The 26014-nt window shown below is 36.1% G+C and overlaps 1 protein-coding gene across 10 annotated transcripts in view; it reads right to left on the reverse strand.

The window, feature by feature from the left end:
- Positions 1-26014, reverse strand: part of OSBPL6 (oxysterol binding protein like 6) — a 103340-nt gene that overhangs the window by 76069 nt on the left and 1257 nt on the right. For 6 of the 10 annotated variants that reach the window (XM_025169811.2, XM_025169813.2, XM_088135767.1 and 3 more), the window contains exons 2-3: positions 20159-20270; positions 465-612 (exon numbers count right to left, since the gene is read on the reverse strand). The exons of 3 other annotated variants lie outside the window; for them this stretch is intronic. The gene's annotated coding sequence lies outside the window, so the exon portion shown is untranslated. The remainder of the gene's footprint in view (positions 1-464; positions 613-20158; positions 20271-26014) is intronic. One more of the 10 variants, XM_025169807.2, reaches the window with a different exon arrangement.

The raw sequence follows: 26014 nt of genomic DNA on the forward strand, positions 1-26014 counted from the left end.
TTATCTGTTGCCTTTAGTTTAAACCTGATACTAGAAGTGGATAGTTGAATAATTTAGGAATAACCTATGTCTGTACTGTATTAAACTTAAAATGCTCACTTTAATAAGATAGAAAATAAAAAATATCATTTCACTAAATAGGAATTCACTAAAGAGAAAAAACAACTGACTAATTCATCTAGAAAGGGGTTCTTCTAGACTCTTCAACACAACAACCAAGGAAGTTTGTATTTAAAGAGGATGCTTCCTCAATTAATGTCTAATAGCATATAATTCTGCCATATTCACTGAATTTTACAGATAACCTGTTTTCATTGCTCTTTCATAGTAACAAAACATGTATGCTGTGGACCATGTTCATCTTTACAAGGTATAGTGTTCAACACCCAGGGTACTGTTCAGTGTAGGGTACTACATTTTCTTACATTAGCTTTTTTGTTTTAAAAAAACACATGTACAAATACCTTTGATCCATACTCTTTTAAAAAAGCAGTTAAATAGCATCTGCAGTAACTTGAGTAGGAAGATCAAAGCATTCTGCAGTTTCAACTGATTCAACCATTATTTGCTTTATTTTCACTTCCTCCTATAATCTCATAGATTCAAAGTATTCTGTAAGAAAAGAAAATGGAATTAGCTGTTTCACAAACTACTATTAAAAGAAATGAAGAGAGATATTTTAGCAGGTGTCAGTTTTAAGGCATGTCAAATCCCAAAAGGGATAAATAGTTAATACTTTGGAAGTATTTTATCAAAAAATTAAACAAATGAAAAAGAAACCCTACAGGTAGTCTTTGCTTAACGACCATTCATTCAACAACCATTCAAATTTATGATGGTGCTGAACGAAGGGACTTAAGACCCATGCCCGAAGTTACAGCCATTGCAGTGCCCCCACAGTCACTCAATCATGATCTGGGCCCTTGGCAATCAGTTTGCACTTACGACCAGTTGCCAAGCTCCCCATGATCATGTGATCACCATTTGCAATCTTCCCTGCTGGCTTCCCCAGAAAGTCAACAGGGAAGCTGGCAGAGAAGGTTGCAAGCTGTTGCTGCCTGCTGAGAGGACTCCCTCTCATCTCTGGGGGCTGGCTGAAAAAGCCCTGTGCCAAAATCCAAGCAGGATTTTGCTGATGTTTGTTGATGTTTTTATACACTTTTTTACTGTTTTTTAAATCTTTATTTGTTAGCTGTCTAGAGTCACTTATATAGTTAGATGAGTGGCGTATAAATTTGATTTATAAATATTTATTTACAAATAAATAAATAAATACATTTTCAGCTCCAGAATGGAAAGGCTTCAGAAGCCTCTCAACTCTGGAGCTGAAAATTCAAGCAGTTCTGAGGCCCTCGCGCATCCGACCTGCACCGCACCCCCATGCATCCTCCCCACTCCTCCCATGCATCCCCTTGCTCCCTCCCCCACCCGGCAGCGCCTGGGGCTTGCAACTTCCTGCCGGCTTCCCCAATGTCTTCATTGTAGAAAGTCAGCAGGAACTTGCCTCACCTAACGACCCACAATTCTAGCTTAACAACTGCAGCTGGGAGTGCCAGGATTGTGGTCAATAAGCAAAGCAGTCATTTGATGTTTCACTTAATGGCCGCATTGCTTAGCGACCTAAATTCCAGTCCCAATTGTGGTTGTTAAGCGAGAACTACCTGCGTTCTAAAAATATATATAACAATACATAGTAAAATGAATACAGACATCACATATTGCTGTTAAATGTTGCAAATGAGATGCAAAAGAAAGAATACTTAACAGTTCTGACATATTTATGTTCTTAGTTCATATACCACAAACATAGATCTCAATTACATATAATTTAAAATTACCAGATCAATATTAGCATACATCTTAAGAAGAAACATAAAAAAGTTTTCTCCAACTGTCTATAAATAACTGTACCCCTTCTATTCTATTTCAAAATTACCCTAATTTATCACACTTTAGTCTTAGAAAAGCATCTGGTAGTATGATATTCATGGAAGTTAAAGCTCTATGCACCAAAATTCAAAAAACAAAAATTCCAAAGTATCTGGAATAGTATCTTTCTATAGACCATCTTATCACTAAGTTATCACTAGCCCCCCTTCTTCATCCATAATTACAACTTTGGAAGAACCTATATCTTCAGGCCATGGACACTCATATGGCACCAAAGCATGTCAAATAAATAAATAAGCAAACTTATTTTAAACCATTTTTAGAGCTAGGCTCTCCTAAATAGATAGAAAATAGTAAATTAATAGTAACAGTTAATAGTAATAGGACAGAAAATAATAAATAATAAAAAACAAGATCCAAATATGTATGAAACAAATGTCCAATTTCTTCATGAAACTTTGCTGCCAACTTAGGGAATTAAAGGCAGACTTGAAGAGTTACATTTAAACGTGAACTTGAAAGGGCAAGGCAGATGTCACTGAGGAAACCATAATTTAAACCATTGTCTCAAAAGGTTTGAACCATGATTGGAAGTGTTTAATTGCCATTTGCAAAAGACAAAACAATATAAAAGGGGAAGATAGAACATGTAAGCCATAGGCTTATGAACAATGTTTGACATTACATCTGAATATTCTGCTGAATATAATCCAGGAGCATTCAAATCTGTAGGAGTTGTACTGTTGGGTTTAATAGTATATGAAAGTCATCCCAATTACTGGAAGCAGTTCTTCTTTATATTATTACAATCATGATTGAATCAGCATTAAAATTACTAATGAACATCTAATGTGGCAGATAAAACTGATACAGCTACAAGTTTTACTACTCTTTAAAGCCTGTGTCCTTCCATGGATTTTATTTTTGTAAACAGAGTCAGTTTATAAAAAATGATGGCTGAGTCAGATATTAGTCATCAGAGATTATGGCTTCAGTTGTAATAAACAGCACAGTATACCCAAAAGGGCTTCAGGAACAATTCTTTTTGTACTTCTCAAGGCCAGTGTATGGTTTTGATGTACTTTTATTACTAAATTGTTTCACATATTCCAATATTAATTCCCAACCCACCACAGACATTTCTGTTACAACCTATAGAGCAGAAATGGGCAACATCTGCCTACACACAGAAAACAGACAAAATATGCCTTATATAGAATATTCTGATGTAATTGGAGTCTGCTTCACAAATATAGTAGTTGAAACCTGGACACTGAAATGCTAAATATCACTGCTTCTTAGGGCAACATTCCAGGGAAGATTGTTTCTTGTGATTTCCATGTCAGAAACTATATGTGCAGAATACAGATGTACAAAACTCACTTTCAGAAGAGGAAAGCACATCTCAAGCCAGTTCTCTTTCAGATGTTTTCAAACTGCCGCTGAATGCCATAGTCCAAGAAAAGATTAGGCATGGTCTGGAACGGCAATGTAAACTTCCAGAGCTGTTTGGAAAGTTCTATTCCAAAATCAGTCAGGTTTGCACATTTCTAGTACAAAATAAGGTCTGAAGACCAGAGCTAACCCTAGGAACTAGAGCCAATAAAGACATTAGGAGATATAAATTAACAACATCTAGAGGGTTTTACGTTCCCCAGAATTGTATAAATTAGGACCAAAGTGTATGCAACATTTGTGAGACAGCTCTCCTTGTACAGCTCATGGGGGATATGATGAACACTCATGGGGGATATGATGGGAGAAGGCAAGTTGGATCAGGACTGTGATACAGAAGAAGAGCAGCTTTAACCTTTGACACTGCAGCAGCCCTAATCAGAATCCACAACCTGAATCTGCTATTCACAGTAACAGAAAAGTTGCCATTGGTATTTATGGGAACTTTCCTCACTTTCCCCATAATATCCATTGGGGATCAATAATATCCATTGGGGATCAATAATATCCATTGGGGATCAATTCTGATGTTAACAATCAGGACAATGAGGGAAGGTGAATGGTTAAAGAACTCCTCCCTTCATGATCCTAAGGTAACCCTCACCAATCCCTCATATATATTGGTCTTTTGTTAAAAATAATAATCTGCCTGATCTGGAATTTAGTCATCACTGCATTAGTTTTACTTCATAAGTAACAGTAAACTGAGTATTTTGAGAATACATTGCTAAATTTAGCAGTGAGTGCAGAATGACCTAAAGGTTCACTTTAGTTCACAAATGCTGTTGTTTTTCAGCAATGCTGTTTAAGTTGCTGGAAAACAAAATACAAAATACAAATCCTGCAAAAAAAAAAAAAATCAAAACAGGGACTAATGGAACAAGGGACTTAGACTTGTAGTGCCTGGATTTCAAATAGAAATCCTATCAACTATTTACCTAATTCCTTCTTGTGAAAACACTAATATAGTTTAAAAGACTTATCCACACCTTATGCATAATAAAACTGCTTTGCTTATTTTAGTGAAGTTTGTTCCATAGTCTCTCATAAAATCAAATTTTTATTCTAACTAAATTCACCCAAGTCCTGATCTGCAAAGTCTCCATGTACAACATTGGAAAATATGATCCTGTGTCCTTGTTACTCACACAACTGTGGTAATCAGGTTGAACAGCACTGATTCAAAAGTCTAAAGTCCAAAACAGCAATTGGATTATAATTCAAAATCCCAACAAATGATTTTCTAAACTGATCACACCAACTGTGCATTAGAAAATGCAACTTGCATTATGTATGTAGCCATGAGTGTTGTGGGATTTTAACCAACACAATACCATTTAAAGCACAACCAATCAACCCCAGTAAGCATTCCATCTGCAAAAATATTTTGTACAAGATCATAGCGTTGAAATTTATTTTACTATCTCATACTTCTACCATAGTTACGTATTGTGTTTAATCTAACCATAATCTAAAAACAACATTTCAAAGTAATCTAGTTTTGACAGTTAGGACTAACCATGCACACTTATGTTGGCTAGCTTAATTGTAAATTGAAGATGCTGGTAAGTTACTCTGGAACAGGCAACTATACCATAAAAAACATCTGATTATAAGTCGTAAATAAAAAGTCATGAATCAGTCTCAGAAATGATCAAGGTTAAAGAAAAAGCAATGCACTTCTACTTGAAAATTACCACAATGATATATATAAGGGTTGAATGAAAGGTTATATTCCAATGTTGTAAGTTGGCAATTGGTGGCAATACTGATAGGCTAGAAGCTCTGGCGTATGTTTTAGCATCTGTTCTTTCACTTCAGTTGGTGTGAAGTTGCTGTAAGAAAAGCTTGTGTTATTAATATTCACAAAATGGAAGCTTGCAGTGAATACTCATCAGTGTGCTTTAAGCAACACGCTGCCACCATGATTGAATTTTTGACTGAATGCAGGTATGGTAATTACTGTGTTGATAAGAGTACTCAGCATCTCTGAACCAAAAAAATGTAAAGATCATGAACTAGGAAGAGGTGATTTATAGGATTGAGAACAAAGTAGATGACTTATGATAGCAACTGAGGATTGCTATTATGCATTATTGGTAGAAGCACATAGTAAATGGTGGTGATTATGTGGAGAGTAATTATGGGTAACAAAAAAGCTCATGTCAAGGATTATTCTTCTGTTTCATTTATTAAAATATCAATTATTTAAACTACACTTATGGAGGTGAAGGCATTACCTTTCATTCAATCTTTGTATATAGGCCACATGCAAATAAATTACTGAAACATTATTTGTGTCATATGCCCTGACAAAGATCACCATCTTCCCAAAGTGTGCTATTACACTGTATTTTATACTTACAAATTTCAGAATAAAAATTACATTTTAGTGTTGCAAAGAACCAACAAATTGTTGATCCTAATTTCTCTCTTCTACATTATCACTATTAAGAAACGATGGTCATGATCCAACCAAAATAAGCACCTCAAAGCCTCTAGTGTATGATAAAAATGCCCAGTATTTCATGGACAAGTCCAGTTTTTAGACTCTGGCCAGGACTGCTTGTTTATTTTTAAAGAGGCTGGAGCAGTGTCATCCTCAAAATCCTTTAACTTTTCTCCTTCCACGTTCCTGATCTGAAATCTGGTGTAACTAGTGGAAAAGCCAAGTTTGTTGATGACATTAAATCATTCAGAGTGGTAAAAGCAATAACAGAATACATTAGAGGAGTAGGCATCAAAATGGTATATGTCATTCAACATGAGTAAGTGTAAGGTGATGCACATTAGCACTAAAAAGCCTAACTAATGGGATCAGAGCTAGCACTGACTGATGAGGAAAGAGATCTTGGAGTAATGGTAAACAGTTCAGTGAAGGTGTTGACACAGGGAGCACCTGCTATAGAAAGGCCAACCCCATGTTAGGGATAATAAGAAATGGCATTGAAAATAGAGATGCCAATATCATAATAACATCATATAAAATCAATGGTGCAACTGCATCTGTAATACTGGGTGCAGATTTGGTTGCTGCACCTTAAAAAGGACACAGTGGAGCTACAGAAGGTTCAAAAGAGGGCAACTAAGACAATCAAGGGGCTGGAACAGTTTCTTCCCTAGGAGGAAAGGTTGTGATATTTGGGGCTTCTTAGTCTACAAAGGAATGGGAAGGGACATGATTGAGGTATACAAAATTACGCATGGCGTGGATAAGTGGACATGAGGAAACTATTTTCCCCTTCCCCAAATACTAGAACCAGAGGTTACCCAATGAAATTGAATCTTGGAAGAATCAGGACAGACAGAAGGAAATATTTTTTTATACAATGTGTAATTCAGCTTTGGAATTTGCTACCACATCTGTAGTGCTGGCTACCAGCTTAGCTGGCTCCAAAAAAGGATTGGACTGATTCATGGAAGTAATCAGGATTAATGGTTATTAGCCTTGATGGCAATATGGCTACCCCAGAAGGCCATCTGCTGGGAGACTAGTGGACTTCCTCATGCAATCAATGGCCACTGTGAGAACAGATTGCTGCACTGGATGGGCCAGGGGTCCAATCCAGCAAGGTACTGCTTATGTTCTTATGTTCTATCCATCACTTTTTCCCTTGTTCTTCAACCTCACTACGTCTCCATATGCCCATTTCCTCTACTTTCTCTTTCCATCCCCTTTGGGCCATGTCTCTTTTCTGCCTGTCCTCAACCACAGCACCCTCCAAACCTGCCTCCACTGCTGCATTCCCAAAGATTAAGCTTTCTCCATTTCCTTCCTGTCCTCTCCAATGCAGGATCCAGCCCTACTGCCTCCTTCTTTGCTTCTCAACCCAGGACCCACTCTTCCTCAGACCATGTTCCAGATGTCTTACTCCCTTACTATCCTTATTCCCCCTTCTGGGCTTCACAGCCAAGATCCTAACTTTCCTCTATCTGTTACTACTATTACTATAGTGGATAGGCAATAAAAGGGATAGAATGCAGTCATGAGTGTGAATGTGTTTATGACTATTTATTTGATTGCTGTGTCTGTGTGTTGTGTGCTTAGGACTGTATATGTTTGTCCATATGAGAGTGTTTGTGCATGCATACGTATGCATGTGTTGGATCTTAACCAGAGAGACTGAACAACAAGTCCCAACTAACCCATGGAGTTTAGTGGGAGACTTTGAGCTGCTTATTCCCTTTTATCCAATCTTGTTAAAATTAGTAAAGACTTCTATGCAAACTGTAAAAATAAACAAATAAATAACTTCTTGTAAATAGTGAATTAGCTAAAACAAGCACCTTTCTAGAGTGTCCTCACTTTAGAAAGTACAAGTGGTAGTACTAGTAAAATAGTAAAATGCACTGATATAATCACATTATTAAAGATAAGTAGCTATTAGAGCTGTGGAGGACTTTGATTTGAAAAATATGTTTCAGAATATAAAGGAACATGAATGAATAATCTACCTTCAACACTTTAAAGCCACGTCTGTTGTAAGGATTGTGCCACAACTGCAATCTGAAGTACTGCACAGATATAGCATGCAATGGTCAATATCATGTAAACTAGTTGCCCTAATATGCTACTTATTGCTACTGCCATTAACTCCAAGGACATGGAGTCTCGTCTGAATGCATCCTAAAAGCCTAATAGAGTGACTTTAATAAAGTCAGTATTATTAAATTCATTGAGTAGAGAGAACTACTGGAGGAAAGTAGAGGGAGAGGAACTGAGAAATAGTTTTCCTTAACACCCACAAATGAGAGTGAAGGTTACACCCACACTTAATCTTGCTCTTTAATAGTAGATTAATCTGCAGTAAGTAATATCCTGCTGATTCTGTACTCATAACTATGTAATGGATTAGAATCACCATGTATACCTTTGCACTGAAAAGCTGTATAAATTACCAGTATTATTGATAGTGCTGTTTTGTTTGTATGGGACTACTCAGCAATTAGATAAAACATTCCTAGTCCTAAGTACAGCTTGCTTATTACAGTGAACACATAAATAAAAAGTTCCATCATTAAATGTCACCTCCAGAATATCTATTTATTTTAGCATCAACAGTACAATAAGTCAAATATGTCTTTAAAAAAAGAAATCCTCAATTGTCTGTATGGTGTGGTATGTCTTGTCTGACACTTGCTCTCTGAAAGTCAATGGCATCCATCATAATTTAAGTTTCCAAACAGAGACGATGCCTTAGTTACAGACTACATTCCTTTTCAGTGCAAAACATTCCTTTCCTAATGTAAGCTTTTTAACAGCATGCCAACAGTTTCTCACTCTCTTCCAGATTTCTGCCAGAGAAAACTCTACTGGGTATACACAAGTATTTTTGGAGGAAAAAAAGTTTGACTGCTTTAACACTATCTGGAAGTGTTAAGAAAATACCATATTAAGTATCATAGGAATGGCATAGATGCAGCAGTTCTCATTATCGTACTATAGTATCTAAAAAGGCAACGTCAGTGTTAATTAAAACAGATAATTTGCCAATAGAAATGGATGCACTCTGGGTCTTATTCTTTTAAAAAATCCAGACCAGTTTTGTATTCTTAATTGGACTTCTCCTTGAAGAAGATGATAAGACATTATGACATAATTAACAGTGCAACTCAAGGTGCAGAGATTAGAAACATTATGCAGCCTATGAAAATATGCAAAGACTAAGGAGATTATTGATTGATTGATTTGATTTATATCTCACATGAGCTCCATTTTATCCCCACAATAGCAACCCTGTGTGACAGGTTGAGATGAGATGAGATGAGATGAGAGAGAGACTGTGTGTCAGTGCCCATTATATTTCCACAGGTGAAGTTAAACCTGGATCTTCCCAATTCCAGTCTTTAATACAATACTGTACCACACTAGTTCTCTAAAACATACAATGAATGAGTACAGGAGCAAACCTAAATGGACAGCAAAATGAATAATATTGCATGTAGTACAGTATGTACTGCAAGATTTTATTTCATCATTATGATTTCTGATCTTCTACAAACTGTCTGCATCAACCATAGGATATTGGTGTCCAAAAGCTACTCTGCATGTGAATTTTCATATTAAATTATAGATAGGCAGGGGCATGGGACTATGCATCTATGTAACAAATAGTTGGTGTAATTGACAATGGTGCCGTCCAGGTTCATTATAAATTTACAGAATTTACCACTGTTTATCTCAGGAATATATACAGTGGTACCTTGGTTCACGAACTTAATTCGTTCCGCGACTCTGGTCGCGACCCGAATTGGTTGCAACCCGAATCAAATTTCCCCATAAGGTTCAATGTAAATACGGTTAATCCGTTCTGACCCCTCCGAATTTGGTCGCCAACCGATTTTTGGTCGCGTCCCGAATCAAATTTCCCCATAAGGTTCAATGTAATTACGGTTAATCCGTTCTGAACCATATGTGTTATTTTTTTTAAACCGCAAAAATATGAAACAAAATACAGTACGAAGAGAGAGAACGCTAACCTTGCTCGACGCAACTTCTGGCGTGGAGGACAGGAAGGTGGGTGGGGAGGCGGTTATTGCTTGGAGGGAGAGTCCCCCTCCCTACAGGAAGCCGCGACCAAATGTCACGGGAGGGAAAATGGCCGCGGATCCTGTTCGTCACCCAATCCGGCATTTGCGAACAGAGGCAAAATTTTGCGAACGGAGCTGTTCGTGACCCGAATTGGTCGTGAACAGAAGCATTCGTGAACCGAGGTACCACTGTATATGCTGCAAAAATATGGAGAACAACTAGATGGCAGCAAGAGAATACAGAAAACTCTAGTAATCTTTCTGATCTTGCAGCCAAAGTATGGTATGCCTAGTGATAATTAATGTAAAGCACATGCATGCAGAGAGATGTAATGGACTAGGCCACCTGATTCCCACAATCTAGATTCATCAGTCACTGTCCTGTATCCTCCCACAATTCCTCAGGAAAGCCTATGATGAATACTGCTACTAACTACTTTATTCCCAAGAAACTCTTTCTCTCTGCACAGGTTTACTCAGGAGGCGGAAAGTGACAAACCCCCTGCTTCCACCTTTCTTTCTGTAGTTTAATGGGAGCAGAGAGACTGTATGAAGTTATAATCTGTTCAGAATAAGTAGGCCCATTCAGTAAGAAATGCAAATCTTTATTATGTATATCAAGGTTAAGGACATGAACAAGAGTTAAGAACCAAAGAGCAAGGAAAAAAACAGCAATTGAGGTGTTCAGGTTTTATCTCCACGGTGTAAATATTGAATAAGTTGCCTGCCTTTTGTTAATTAATTTTTTTAATTTTTTGTTTTTTTCTTTTAAATTAATTTTGTACCGTTAGTCACTGTTAGCTGCACCAAATGCTAGATATGCACTAGTAGGAAACAATTTTTAATGTAAATACATAAAATTCCAATAAGTGCCCCACTGGTACAACCCTATATTCACAATACAAGCAGAATCTCCAAATGTGAATACAAATACAAACCACTAGTAGCATTACTGTGGCAACAACTCAGTAATGACTCAGAGCAAGGAAGAATTTGTGTAAGATATTTGTTTGTTTCCAGTCCTTTCACCCTATCTGCAAGGAGGCAGCGACTCACCAACGCACTTGGTTTGCATACAGAATGACAAAGTATCCAAAACCATGGCTAAAAAATCCTGGCTCAGAAAGCCCATTTTCCATTACAGTAATGGAAACAGCAAGAAAACAAAAATACTCTGCAGATTTTATTCTGGAGTCTAACACTCACAATGCAACATCCACAATAATATTTCAGAGCAGAGATATGAAATCAAATCACTCAATTGAAAAGATTAAGTGGGCCATAGCAGGACTAAAGGAGTTGGAAGAGGGACCAAAGAAAACAAATGATGATGATGATGATGATGATGATGATGATGATGATTATTGAATGATCATATTCTCTATTCTAAACAAAGATTATAGTGACTGAATCTCCTCCCAGTAAATTAAAAAAAAAAAGGTCTGTAGAAGATGAAGGAACTAAAATTCATTAAATCACTGATATATTAAACACAACAGAATAAATACAAAGCAGTTATAACAATCAGACAAACAATAAGGCTTCCCACAGGCACAGTAGGAAATCTTGACTCTTCAGACAGGAACCCCTTATCCAGAACTGACTTATTTGGCAAAATATTCACTGACCTGGCACAGACAAATTAATTTCTTTACTGCAGACAAAAATGAAGCAATACGTATATGCATGGGAGAACGGCCTACTGCAGTGCACAGGAGTCAAAGCTGTAGTTCTGTGCTCCAAGATTTAATAGGTAGATCTCTTCTTTCCACCCTTCTAAGTCAATGGACATTTGGTCATTGTTTTGCTGGCCCAAGAGACACCTGATCTATGTAGACATAAACGTTTTCTCTAGTGGGGGAAACATTAGTTCCCATCTCACCAGCTTAATTCATTACAGTAAGCATTACACAATCATGCAAACAACCCATATTCCTCTTAAGTATCACCAACGAATTGTAACTTAATACTAAAAGCAGTCAGGAAAGAAAGCATGAACGATCAGTACAAGTAAACTTCAACTCAGGCATTAACTTCAGTGAGACTGTCTACTTTATAGATTACTGCAGTCTTAAGGGTTTCATAAAAAAGATTTACAGATAGAATATTTATGCTTAGCCTTTGAAACAGGAACACCTTTCTACATTTTAGTTTATAATATATCCGTACGAATTAGCCAGGACCCGTGAGGATGTGAGAGAAAGCACACTTATCTGGATATGATCTGTTTACTTCATTGCTTAAAATGAATCTTGCACTGGTCACACAGTGATAAATACAGTAAAAGCTAGTGCGTGTTACACTGAACAAATGCTTGACCATCAAGCTCATTACTGCTTATTCTGATGGGCTGATGTTCACCAGGATCTCAGGCAGAAGATTCCCCGCCCCACCCCCACTCCCAATCCATTATCTGGCATCTTTTCACTAAAGACAGCAGGATTCAGACCTAGGGCCTTTTGCATAATGAGCATATATTCTACACTCAAAGTTCTTCTGCCCAACAGGAATAAAATTTTCACTATGATGAAAAACTGTTACATCTGAGGGTTTAGATTGCTGGGATGATTTTGCGCAATTTCTAAGCAAATCTAGAATTAAAGAAGGCCTCTTTTACACAGCTAGAAGTCTGAAAGGCCATCTTGGAAAATTTCAGCTATCAGGCAAACCACAGATAAAACATTTTCTACTACTTCCCAGATTCAGTTGTCCACTAAAACTCTTCAGCTTTGGCCTATTGCCTCCCATATCATAAGTGGGAGAATATGTATGAGAGAAACGTCCCTCTTTATTTTGATCATATACTCCTTAGTTTAGTTTAAACCTGGAATTAAAATAATAATCAATTATACAAAGATCTCTATCTTCCAATAGACATTTTATTACTAGGAATGCCTTCAGTGGCCTTTTAGAATTGTAAACTGCATAGACCAATTTGCATGTTTAATTTCCCTGTTTTCCTACTGTTAATGAAACTGAGTTAAATATTAATAATTTCATTCTATAATATTACATGAATGGGTGAGGCTTCTTTTTTCTGTTTTCTTTTTGCACATTTTTTAAAAAATAAAATAAAAACTAACCTCAACCAAGACGTGATAGCGTTTACAATCCATGTGTGTGCTTGTGTTACAATGCAGCAGTTCAATAAATTTTGAAGATTTAATTTAATTCAACTTCCCCCCTGCCTTTTAAAATCTTTTGATGCAGCCTTGTTCCCCTCTGCAATGCTATCCGTGATATGCCGCTGAAAGGGTGGTACTGTCCTATGGAAACTGCATACTGCTGTTAGGAGGTAATTTTCAATTCAGAGCCCTGTTTATACTTATTCTGAAGGAACGTAAACCAACCTGCTCTCAGTCAAACATGCATAGCACTTTAGCCTCTATAATGGTAAAAATCTGATTTTAATTCAGTATTGCTGGCTGCCTAGCAAAAGTTGTACTGCCCGTATATCACTGGATCTTGGAAATGGCTCAGAAGCAAAAACTCTGCTTTTCCTGTCAAGGAGAAAGACCCGCTCAGCATTCAAGACAAAGAGAACGCTTTTACAATGGCTTTCAGGGCCACTTTGTTCAGCCAAACAGAATTCATGCTACATATTACAAGGATGACTGCAGTTTTATGGATTACCGAGAATCTGCAACTCATCCTGGGAAATCATTTGGCAACATGACTGGCTTAACATAAAAGGTTGGCAGGCATACAGAGATATCATTATAAGCCAATGTAAGAAAAAATGGTTATTCTTTATTTACCACAGCACATCCCAAATATATGTAATCCTAGATATGAGGCTGCCTCAATTCAAACAGCGCCAGATTTTCTCTTGCCACATTAACTGAGAGGCAAATTAGTATTTAGCACATATTCATATAACAGAAATAGAAGCAAGATCTCTTAAATTGGGTATTATACAGGGACACCACTTAGCCTAGGCTACTGGAATAAGGTCCCACTCTTGATAGGTCCAAATTCAGTGCCACACACCTATATATTTTTTATTTTAAAAAAAAATGCAAGTGCCACTCACTGCCTGTTGGAAGAAGGGGAGAAAGAGGAAGAACAAAGAGTATGCACCAGGAAAGCAAAATGACAATATGAGACAAAAATGAGCATATAGGATTGGGGAGGCCATTGGGCCAATTTACTGAGCCCCTTAAACCCTGGCATAATGAATTATCTGAAAAACCTTCCACCATAACAAACATGAGTTGTAATCAAGGCACAAAAATACATCAAGTTATATTTTGTGGATGCTTTAAGCAATTTGTAGAGTTCCAATCTACTTCTACTCCTTGATTCTCCCACTGTACATAATTAAATATTTTATTATTAACTGAAAGCTCAATGAATAGTTTCTTACAGTCAAATATTACTAATTTCACTGCAGCTTACTTTCAAATAATTTTTCTCTTTCCTTCCTTGTTTGCTACATTTGCCAGTCCTTCAGAGAACTTTCAACAATTAAAGAGACTAAATGAAAAAAAGCAAAGTAAAAATTTCTGGCATAATTGATAAAAATGTGTGACTTCTGAAGCTGTTTGCTATTTTAGCTACAACGCTCCACTGAGTGTTTTGGCAATACCTCTGGTATTTCATTGAAGATGCTATGTTGCTCCAGCAACCATTCCTAATTATTCTGGGATGCTGGGCAAACAAGATTTCCTTCCTAAGCTTGATGAAGGTCATTCTGGCAATTGTGATGCTTAAACACAGGTTATTATTACAGCATGCCAAGCAATCACTGTTAAGATTTCCATCATTGCACAAAATCCTTATGTGCCACAATTAGGATAATTCTGTGGGGAATTGTTTCTAATGTAGTTGTGATGTCTAAGTTGATTGCTGTAACTGCAGAGAAGATCTTGCTAAATCCCACATCTTTTAGCTAGAGTATATGTTTGCATCTCCATTAACAATCTATTGTCACTCAGTTATTTAAAATACTAGTTTTTGCAAATCAGAAAAGGAGTGTAAATATTAGAATAGTCAGTAGCTTTAAAAGATGGCAGAAGGTGGAACTTTGCACCAATGAGCCCAAATATTCTTTAACAGAGGAAAGCCTAACATTATCCTTTACTCTGAAGACTATTCTCTACTTCAGTGATTCTGTAAAGCTACTCAGAGATCTTTTTATGTTTCTAATTGGATAAAAAAATCTTCAAATGTGTTGAGTTTAGATTACTTGCAGTTTGAACTGGGTTTCAGACTAATATACAAAAGATACTTTGCTCCCACGAATTCATTTTTGTTGCAGTGATTCAAGCAGGAATGACTTGTTCAAAGAGAGAAGAAAACAAGTTTAGTGAAAGCATGATGATACTGTCCTTGGCAATCAAATAAAACTATGCAGATCCACTTAACACTGGCAACTTTTAATATCCCCTTAGAGAATATCAAATCACAGGATATGCCAATACACATGCTCTGAGATTGCTCTTAAGAGTCTAGATAAGGGGCTTCTTCCATTTAAGCATAAAAAGGAACAGCTGTGGCAGGGTCAAGAGGGAAGTGGCTATGCTAACTAAAACGACTGTTTCTGCAACCTAGACTGGATTTGGACATAGCACAGCTCCAAAGGAAATTTGTATCAAGCCCTATGAACTGCTCGGTTATGACAGAATCAGGCTGGATAATTAACTTCCAAGGGATTTTACAGCATCCAACTGGTACCATGCAGTAGATGGATCAAAGAAATTATGTATGATCTACTATTCACAGAAAATTTTTCCCTCCAGGTGTTGTTGTAAGCTAACTATTAAAGCTCCTGGCCATAAAGAAAAGAAAAACCTGTCAGTATATTTAACTTCCTCAGATGGAAAAATACATAAAGATGGGATAGGGAATTTACATTTTGAACACCTTCATCTGGATGTATCAAGGTTCACCAGATGTGACCATTATACACTGACAATTTGGTCAGATGCTAGGGAAGGCCAAGGTTAGCTAAGAGAGCCCAACTCTTTATACCACAGAAAAATAGCAGGATTTTTTTCAGCATAAGCACAAAGATGAAAAAGAAAGCAATATTGCCAAGGTTAATGACCCTATTCTTATTTCTGGGAGAGCAGGCAACCTCACCTTTGGAATAAACAATGGCATTTTAAGACAGATGTTTAGAGTTCCACTCAGAACAAAAGCATCTCTAAGTGCACAGAATTAGATGTTCACAATTTGAAGTGAGTGATTAATACAAATGTTGGGCAAAGAAGGCATCCCCTACAGGACCATTAAATTTGGAGTCTAAAATTATGCAATTGCACCAATGAATGCTGATATCAAAGCATAGCTGGACTGTATATGGTTCTATCCAGCCAAACTAGGCTGAAACCTAAAGGAACCATTCTAAAATTCAGAAAATATATTTTGCTTAAGAAGGGCTGTTTTAAACCTGATGCTAGAATGCAATGTGAAAAAAGATGATGTGAGCAGGAGCTAGCATTAGAACTTATGCAACCAACAGAAGAAAAGCTTGACCAACTTTACCCATTACGTATATTGTATTGGGGGTAGGCTACATGGTGTCTGTGGATACTCCTGCAGCCTCTGATACTTCCCTTGGCATCAATCAAGTGTCCATTTGGCAGGAACAATTTCAAGGGGGGGGGGGTGTCAAAAAAATCAAGAGATAGGTCTGCATGATCCACTCCCCTCCCACTATTTTTACATGTAAAAGAGAGGAAAAATAGGAAAGCCATTTGCATGCTGGTCCTGACTTACAGAAAAGCATTTTTTGCTCCTAAGGCCTGTATTTTCCGTTAATTCTTTTCAGTCTCTGAGAGATAAAGAGGGCACTGCCATTGAGTTGATTTCACCAAAGTTCACAAGGCAGAAATATTTAGCCTTTTTTCATTTCCTGAGAAATTAGCCTGTAGGTACATACAATATGGGTATTAAGCCTTAGGGTTAGCTTTAAAATATTCAAAAATGAGAAACGATGTGCCACTGGAAATTACTATTTTGCAAATTTTAGTGGCATGATCCTGTGACATAGGAACCAGAAACTACTATTCCTTTCCCAAAAAGCAGTTTATTCATAATTTAATATTCCTCTCTTGCTTAAGAGAAGAAAATCAGATATCCTGGTTCACACATTCCAGTAAAGAAATAATGGGGAATATTTCCAAATTCTTCAGTTGCTCCTACAAGCTGAAGCAGCCAAGTATAAGTAATTAAAAACTTGCATCATCATTGTTAACTAGAATTTAAGATTTATTCACAATATTCAAAATCCTGAGCAAAAAATTATCTTCTTTGCATCTGGAGAAATGTACCTATGTACCTGAATTTGGCGCCCTCCTTTCTTCTCTGGTATATCCTATTGTATAAAATCTGTTCATGTGGGATACTTCCCATTTCCATCAGTCCCATTTCCATCAGCCCTTCTATCACTATCTGAATAGATATTACTGTACACAGTACAGTGAAAGTATAGTGACAGCTTACTGGTACAGTGCAAGTGAAATTCATTTAATAGACTGATCAGACATTATTCACCAGTATCATCCCAAAGTACATCATCAAGACAAGTTATATAATATGTATAATGAAATCATTATGTAAATGATATAAATAAAATTACATATATGATATAAGTCACTGCAGAAATCTCTGTCACATGCAAACAAGGCCTATTAAATCAAGGTTTCACTGTGCTTAAATAAAGAGAACTGCTACCTATAGCTATGAACTGTACAGATTAATAAAAAGTAGTGAGGAAGTAGGTCTTCCAGGGAGTTTTTTTCCCATTATTATTGAATTCCCATTGAGAAATACTTGGTAAAGTGCCTTAGGAATGAGGCAATTTTCAAGCACTTTGAAAATTCCTGATAAAGCTGAAAATCTGACACTACCATGTGACCACAAACAAATGTTAAGTTGCCATAGTAGATGTGCCACAGAATCAAAAGCAAATAGTGCTTAGTTAGATCAGGTTTCTATCAATACTTAGATACCAGCAGTTAGATGTATTACATGATCAGGGAACAAAGAATCCATTAAACCCCTTTAGTGTAAATGTAACCTCTTCCCTCTCCTATATGGGAACATCCTTTTTTACTATCTAGAAAAGGCTGCTTTTTCTGAAAAATGTAAGAAGTAGTACAGGATGAATACTATTCATAACTAATGCAAGAATCCTCATTCTTTTTCAGAATCATTTACTAGCAGAACTTTTACAACTATTCTTCCATTATTTAAATATTTTATTTATACTGTTTTGATATCTTATCATTCAAACTGTTAAAGCTGAAAAAAATCCTCTCCTAGGGCTGACATAAAAAAAAATCTGCCAAAGATCTTGCTTGATTTGTTTAAGCTAAAAACATAATATCCACTCAGTCCCTTTATCTTCTACAAAAAAACTGAGTTAATCTTCTAGATATAACACTAAACCATGGTCTACTCCAAAGTGTGCATCTCCTCTTACCTCATTAATACTTCTGTGCTCTCTATAGTATTATTAGTGTAACTTGCTGACTTTGTTAACAGTTCTCTGTTAAAACTGATTGCCACTGCATTGAATATAATTATTTTTTTTAAAAAATGAAACATTTGTGGGTTCTTTGCTTTTATTTACTGAATACAAAAAGCAAACAGAAATAAAAAGTAAATAGAAGATTGTAAAGTAATAAAACAAAGGAAAAATTAAAAAATAAAACAGGTCATGTGTTCACAGCTACATATATTTAAATTTTGGGGTTCAGTCAGGCATGTTACATCACACTGTCATATTTAAGTTTTTTGAAAAGAAAGCAATGATAAAATATAATAAATAGTAACATAAACATCAGATACTTATTTAAAAATTAATTGCAGCATACAAATTAAAAGTATTAGCATGCTGATATAAAAGAAAGCCTGGGCAAATGAAAAAAATCTTTACATGGTTCTGAAAATACAATAAAGTAGGTATCAGGTATCTGTCATGGGGAGGGCACTCCACAGCTGGGGGCTACCACTGAGAAGACTACTTCCAAGCAATCACTCCCCACACCTCACCTGAACATAGAAAGGCACCCAGAACAAGTCTTTTGTATATGACTTTATACAAATCTGATTTTCAAAGGAAGTACATATATATAGCTTGCAGGTTCAGGTGTAGGTGAACCTGATTCGCCAAAAATCCTAACTTGATTGCAAAGGCTCCTTCCAGGCTCACTCTTATACAGTAGTATGCTAATAGTAAATAAACAAGCTGAGTCTATCTGGATCATACTAGTGTATAGCTATTTTTCCAAATTCTTGTGAAACAAGTATCCTTGCTTTCTTTACTACATTACCATGAATCAGGAATCTTCAATTTTTTTGTGTTCAGACATTTCAACAGCACAAGAAACAGCAGACTATGTCAATCTCATCTTTGAGATACCTTTGATTCCTCAAGGAAAACAAAGAATTCCTCTAAAATCTAGCCAAATATAATAAAAGGTACATAAGGATCATTTATTACATCAGAATTCCATGGAAATGGATATTATGGAAATTACAAAAAAACAAAAAACAAACCTTAATCATATTTTTAACAACTGCATACTATGTAAATCAAAACAACCTTGTATTAAAAGAGGATCAATTGCCTTAACGAAGGTAGCTCCCTTTCAATCATGTGATTATTCTATATTGCCTTCAGCATTAATCCCAATGCTTTATCATCAGAGGAGTCTATCCCTAAAATTTAAACAGTAGTACACTTTTTCATATTAGCATAAATGAGATGGCATATTTTGGTGGCAAAATTAGTTTTGACTGTTTTCTTCTGGTCGCAGAGGTTGTGAAATATTTGATTCTGCCTTTTTGGGTGGGAAGAGGAAGTTTGGAACACAAGACATTAATCTGGGGTTTTGCTGATATGTTATGAGACAGAGAAAATACACCAGGGAAAGAAATAGGAGCCATACAGTCTGACTTCTCAAGTCTGAAAACACTGAACTTATGTTTACAGAATAGTTAAAGACAGGTACTGTTCATATTTGCAAAGCTTTCAGCAAGGAAACATAAAGTAGCCAAACACCTCCAAAAGAGAAATGAGCTAATAGTTACTATATACTTGCATTTGGCCTGGAGGTAGAAGTCACTGGACTTTTGAATCCACTGCCTCTCTCTCCTCTTTTGCATTTTAGTTGAAGATAAAATGTTTCCTGAGGGCATTACATGACAGCATTATCTACAAAGCAAGCATCTGTCAGAAATTTATCACATGCAAGAGGCAATGAAAAAAGGTTCATGAAAAAAAGCTTCATGATGGTAACAACTGATAGTACAGTAGTGAAAACTTAACTGTAATTCTGTCCACTTCGTCCTACTGATTATGTGCAACTTTCATGTCATTTTACCTCAGCAAATCTTGGGGACAGAAAAGTGTATAGTAGCTTCATAGAGCCATCTGTAACCTAATATGCGAATAGAGAAAAGTGTTAATAATAAAACAGCCATATCTACTCAGGAATTAGTGAAAGAAGAACCTAATTATTATGTAAGATTTCACTGCTGCAAAAACTTGTTAAAAGGAATTATATCTAATAATGAAGTTTGGAAGGAAATAATCCTCAATTCCTAAATAAAACTATTTTAGATTTCAAAATTAATCATATATCTGTACTTGGCAAACATTTAATTGATTATACTATTCTATTCTATGAAATAATAATTGATAAATTTATAATTTCCCACTTTTAGACCCTCAAAGTCTATGTTGTCAAATACTGGTCGGATTCTAACACATATCAGAAATCCCACCTCTTTATTGGAAGCAGAAAGGAGGGAATCCTGAGAAATGTCTGCTTCTCATCCAGGCATGCAGGATCTTTGCCTCACCAGGCCCACACGTTACCCACGGGATTCCAATGATGCTTCTTCCCAAAATCCCCACCACAGCACAAGTTATTCCACCTGTCATCTCCAGGAACAGATGTAGCACTCCACCCCAGCTGGGATGCCTACAAGCGTGGCTCTGTCTCAGGCCATCCTGCTCCTTCTCCAATCGATCCTAAAAGATTCCAAGAGAAGGTTTTCCTGGAGTATTGAGACTGTGGTTGTGGGTATGTGGACAGATCTCCCTCAGAATCTCCTGCCATGAAATGAAACCCTGATACCATAACATACTAAACTAGTTGGATGACCGTGTGGCTGTGTTGTGTGAACACCAGCAATTAGATTAATTCAGTAAATTATGGATCAGTTAATCATAATTTATTGAATTATATATCAACAGATTATCTGCAAACTCCTCGTATCTCCATTTTAAAACTGTGGAAATAATAACTGAAGACTTAGTGGCTTCAGTATCAAGCCAAGTTATTATCTTTTTCCTCTCATCTCTCTGTTTTATTTATACATGTGTAACATTGAACCTGATGAAAAGATCTGGGGAACTAACCAAGTTTACGTTTTTTGTAGCATAGCAGACATCATGTTTCTAATAAATAACTGGCTTAAAAGATGGCCGTGGTGTTAAACATAATTGCCTAGGGCAAGCAATAAAATATAACAGGGACTAAAACTGGCATTTAAAGAATTGTTTTTAATTAGAGAAGGCTTTTTCAAATTATAAAAAGGTATGAAATGGAAGGAAATAACACAATTCAAACATAAAGAGAGAATAAAAGAATATGTGTTTTTGCAAAGAAAAAGCTGGTTTATAAGTTCCTCTTCTCTGCTAATAATATATAGGTTAAATATATTTCTAAAACATAAATAACTGCTGCAATTGTGGTCAATGTAGTTATCAGTTATCCACCTTATGTATTTGCTAAGCTTCTCTGAATACACATGGTAATTTTTCATTTACCTCACAACACTTTACTACAAAGAAGTCCTATCTTTAGTACACAGAATGAAACCCAACAGTAGGCTGGACTGGGGTTGGGAGAAGGGGTGGAGAGAGAGAACACATTTTTTCATCTCATCCTGATGGAATGTGATGGTTGATAAAAAATGTTATCAACTTCTAACCTTACAGACTAGCTGCTGTGTGTATGTATTTCAATTATTATTGAATTATACTGATTTCTCAGTGGATGTTTTTATCTATAAAAAATAAAAGACTGTATTTTTCTATTGATCGTGGGTATGCTCAGTACTCCACTTATGATCAGATTATTTTTATGCACTGGTTCAGAAGCAAAACAGCGATTACATCAAGGAAATGTATGCACTTAAACCAAACATTTACAGTTCTGAACTTTAGCTGATAAACTTTAGTTAATAACAGTTTATATAATAGCCGAATGTATTATCTGATATGATTTGGCACACAGCAACAGTCATAGTTACAGTGACTACCAACATATCTGTCAAATTTTCAATATTTACTTTAGACCAGGGTTCTCAAAAGTCATCAATACTGACCCCCCACCAAGGATCAATGGGGCTATCCAAGGAGTCAATGTTGTTGTTATTGTTCATAGTACTATTAGTTAAACTAGTATTTATTAAATTATTTTCATATAATAAATGACTGGGCATCGATGAACAAAATGAAATTTCGTGAAGAAGTCAATGAGCTGGAGTTTGGGGACCCTTGGTTTAAACTGAGTGCAACTTGGCTGAATATTGGAACCACAACCCTGGGACCTTCATATGACCACCCAGAGTGTGGCAGGTGATGAGACAACAGCAAACATTCCCAGCTAGCAGGTGGGTCTACCCAGGTAGGGCAAGGAGCAAAAGAACTAATACTTCCATCACCTACCATTCTCTAATTTTTTTTACTTGTAGGAAATTATCTGAACATGTACGTTCTTATTTTACTATTTTTTTCTTCAAATATATGTTTGTATTTACCCTTTTAATGATTCTTTTCTGCAAAAGTTCTTTACTTGTTCTTCTTGAAGAAAAGAAACGTCCTTCATAATTTTCTTAGCCAATGGGCAAGATGTTCAGGATTAATTCTGAGAAAGATAGTTCATATTTACCCCAAATTAACTGTCACAATTATTGTAGAACCTGCTGTGTGGAGACATCCTCCAGCTAGAGTTGGGGATCAGTTTCAGTTACTGCACTCTGAAGAAGAGGCTAAAACACTTGTGAGGTCTGGCTTGCTCCCTAGATCAGTGCTAACGTACCTGTTAATTTGTAGATAGGCTATCATAACTGGAAACCCACCTACCCCAAAATTCCCACCCATCCCTTCTTACATATAACACACAGGTCTCATCCATTTGCCGTGTATGACAGACAGAACAACAGACTTCAATAACTATAGAAATGCAGAAAAGTATGCTTCTGTTCTGTTTCTTTAAAATTCAGGAATATGCAGATAGTTGATCTATAAGCTTCACTTCTAAAATATTCTTTCCATTATCTGCTGAGATGTAGCTTGGGAAGTCTACAGAGTCACAGCCTCATTGCTCATCCTGCATACCTGAAATGGAACAGATAATAATTCTGCTATAGGAACCTAAGGGGCTTGCTGTCTCAGTCTACTGGACGCTGACTGGAACTGGCTCTCCAGGGTTTTAGGCCGACATTTTTCTAGCTCAACCCAGAGATGCTAGGGATCAATTTGAGATCATCAGTATGCAATGCAATGAAGTACACAATTGTACAGGTACTCAACCAGGCACAGGAAGCAAAAGCTCATGGCATATGGGACAGAAATTAGAAATCTTTAGGCCTGATGATGTTTTCATCAACAGAGGCAAGATGAAGAGGGACCAGGAAAAGGCTATTTTTTCTAGCATCATCCATTCACAGAACTCCTTCCCCAAAGAAGTTGTTTTTTTCTTTTACATGACTTAATTATTTTGTGCCTAATTATTCTGTACCCTTAATTACTGCATAGCCAAGTTTTTATTGTATTCTCCTCTTTGATGTTAAACAATTCTGAGGTTGTTTTTATAAAAAGCAATATATAAATTATGTTAATTAAATTAGAAGAAGGAAGCTATCATACATATTTTCTAATCTACTAAGTAAACTAGTTTATAACAAGAAAATAATATCTAATCTACTTTCAGCTAGTCTCAGAGTTCTGAAGATAATAGAACACTGGGCAAAGGAAGCTTCCAACATACTATTGCAATCAGTTGACTTTGGAAACACTAAAGCTGAAAGCCTTTTTATTATAAATCAAAAGCTGTTAATATTAAAGCTTTTCTTCTGCATCATGGCACAAATGTAGGAAAACAACTGTAAGCATTTCAAAGCCACTCCCTAGTTATGGTCCATCAAGTCACTTCTGACTCCTGGTGAATGCAGGAACAAGTCCATGCAATTTTCTTGGCAAGATTTTCAGAAGTGGTTTGCCATTGCCTTCTTTCTAAGGGTGAGAGAGAGTGACTGGCCCAAAGCCACCCTTTGTGCCTAAGGCAGGACTAGATTAGAACCTCACAGTCCCCCACTTCTAATCCAGTAGCTTTAACCACTACTGTACCCCAAACCGGCTCTCCTAGAAGGAAAGGCAGGACATGTATCTAATAAAATAAGCAAATAAACAAACATACACATTTGCTCATATTTTGGCTTTTCTGTTAAGAAACTCACATACAATACTAATATGTATTATATATGTTGATTTCAGTTCATGTATAGGAAATTACACTTATGTAGTATTTTAGTTTTAACTTATTTAATGAGTTATGTTGTTAATGTATGTTTAATCGATGTTCTCATTCTAGTTAAACATTCTAAAAGCATTCCATACAAAATTAAATTTTAACTTCTCAATACATTCTGCAAGTGGGTTAATATACTTAGAAATGGTTTAGAAAAGATATAACCCACTTATTTTAAATTATAACTCTCATGCCAACATATAATTTAAACACATATTAATAATTATGATTATGCATGTGCACAAATATTAACAGTTAATATTGGAAGGAAATGCTCAGAAGCAAAACATTTCAATCAGACAAACATATTTATAACTTAGGGAAAAAAACATTTTCATTCCATTATAAAGACCATTAAAATGGCAATCAATCAGGCAGCAACATTTTCACTTCCTTGAAATGACAGTATCAATAAACTCTGCATGCAGCATCATACATTGTGTATCCCTCTCCTAAATTCCTGAGCTAGATTGGGGTATTTGGTCTATTATGGAAGAGAGTCATGCTACAACTACCTAAACATGTTATAGATGGATGGATATAGATAGACAAGCTATGGTAGCAGCATTTTCATTACCACTCTCCTCAGCACACACATTTTGATTTTTTCCAGCACAGAAGCACAATGTGCATTTAAGTTTCCTACCTGCATCAATTTATCCTGAAATAAAATGATCTGGCAACTTCATCTTAATCTGCTCCCTCCCTGTTCCAATTCTATTTCTGAAAGTCAAGGATGTTATCACTTGGTGAAACAACACTGAAATTAGGATATATTTAAATATAGGAGCAAATATATATCCTGTGCACATAATGCTACACAACTATTTCAGACCAAGCCAAAGAGGGCCATGCTATTAAGAATTGTTTTATCTTTTAGCTAGTGACATCTTGTTGCTAATAACTTAGAGAATAACAACCTTTATCAGTCTTGTAATGAGATGGTAGACTTTCACTAGAGCAATGAATTAACCAGTTTTTTAGCACCTTTAACTCACTGCCAGTATTTTAAAAAATATGTGGCAGGTAGGCTATACAGTATATTCAATTATTTTCAGAGTCCATTCAAGCAGCACTGTAAATATAATCTTCCAAGGTGGCTCAGGCACCTTATCTTACAGATGACAGATTGCTAAATGAAAGCTACACTGCAGTTTGTTGTACGACCTTGGAAATTTGTTTCACTATGAAAAATACAACAGAGAGATTCTTGTTACGTTTACTGTATTACTATAACCCAGTAGAAATATTAAGAATGTTAAGTGGCAACATGGTAATTTGACAATCATATTAAAATACTAAGTGAAAAAGAAGCATTTAATATTACCATATAGCATATTAGCACTGGTAAAACATTTTTTAAACCATGTGAAATATTAAATGTTTTGCATAACTTTGAGCAAATTAAGTAAAATAAGTTTTCCTCATTAATGAAATCTGAGACACTAAGAAGAAGATACTTTAGCATGTCTACTCTGTTACCAAAACTTGGGGTTCCTCTTCTCCAACATACAGGAAAAATTCACTGGCCACGTATTTCAAAAACAGTACTGTAGGTAAAGGGAAAACCTTCTGATTTT

Source organism: Python bivittatus, unplaced genomic scaffold (assembly GCF_059951505.1).
Source record: "Python bivittatus isolate LINGU-HERP-01145 unplaced genomic scaffold, Pbiv_v1 ctg000200_np1212, whole genome shotgun sequence".
Classification (NCBI taxonomy): Eukaryota; Metazoa; Chordata; class Lepidosauria; order Squamata; family Pythonidae; genus Python; species Python bivittatus.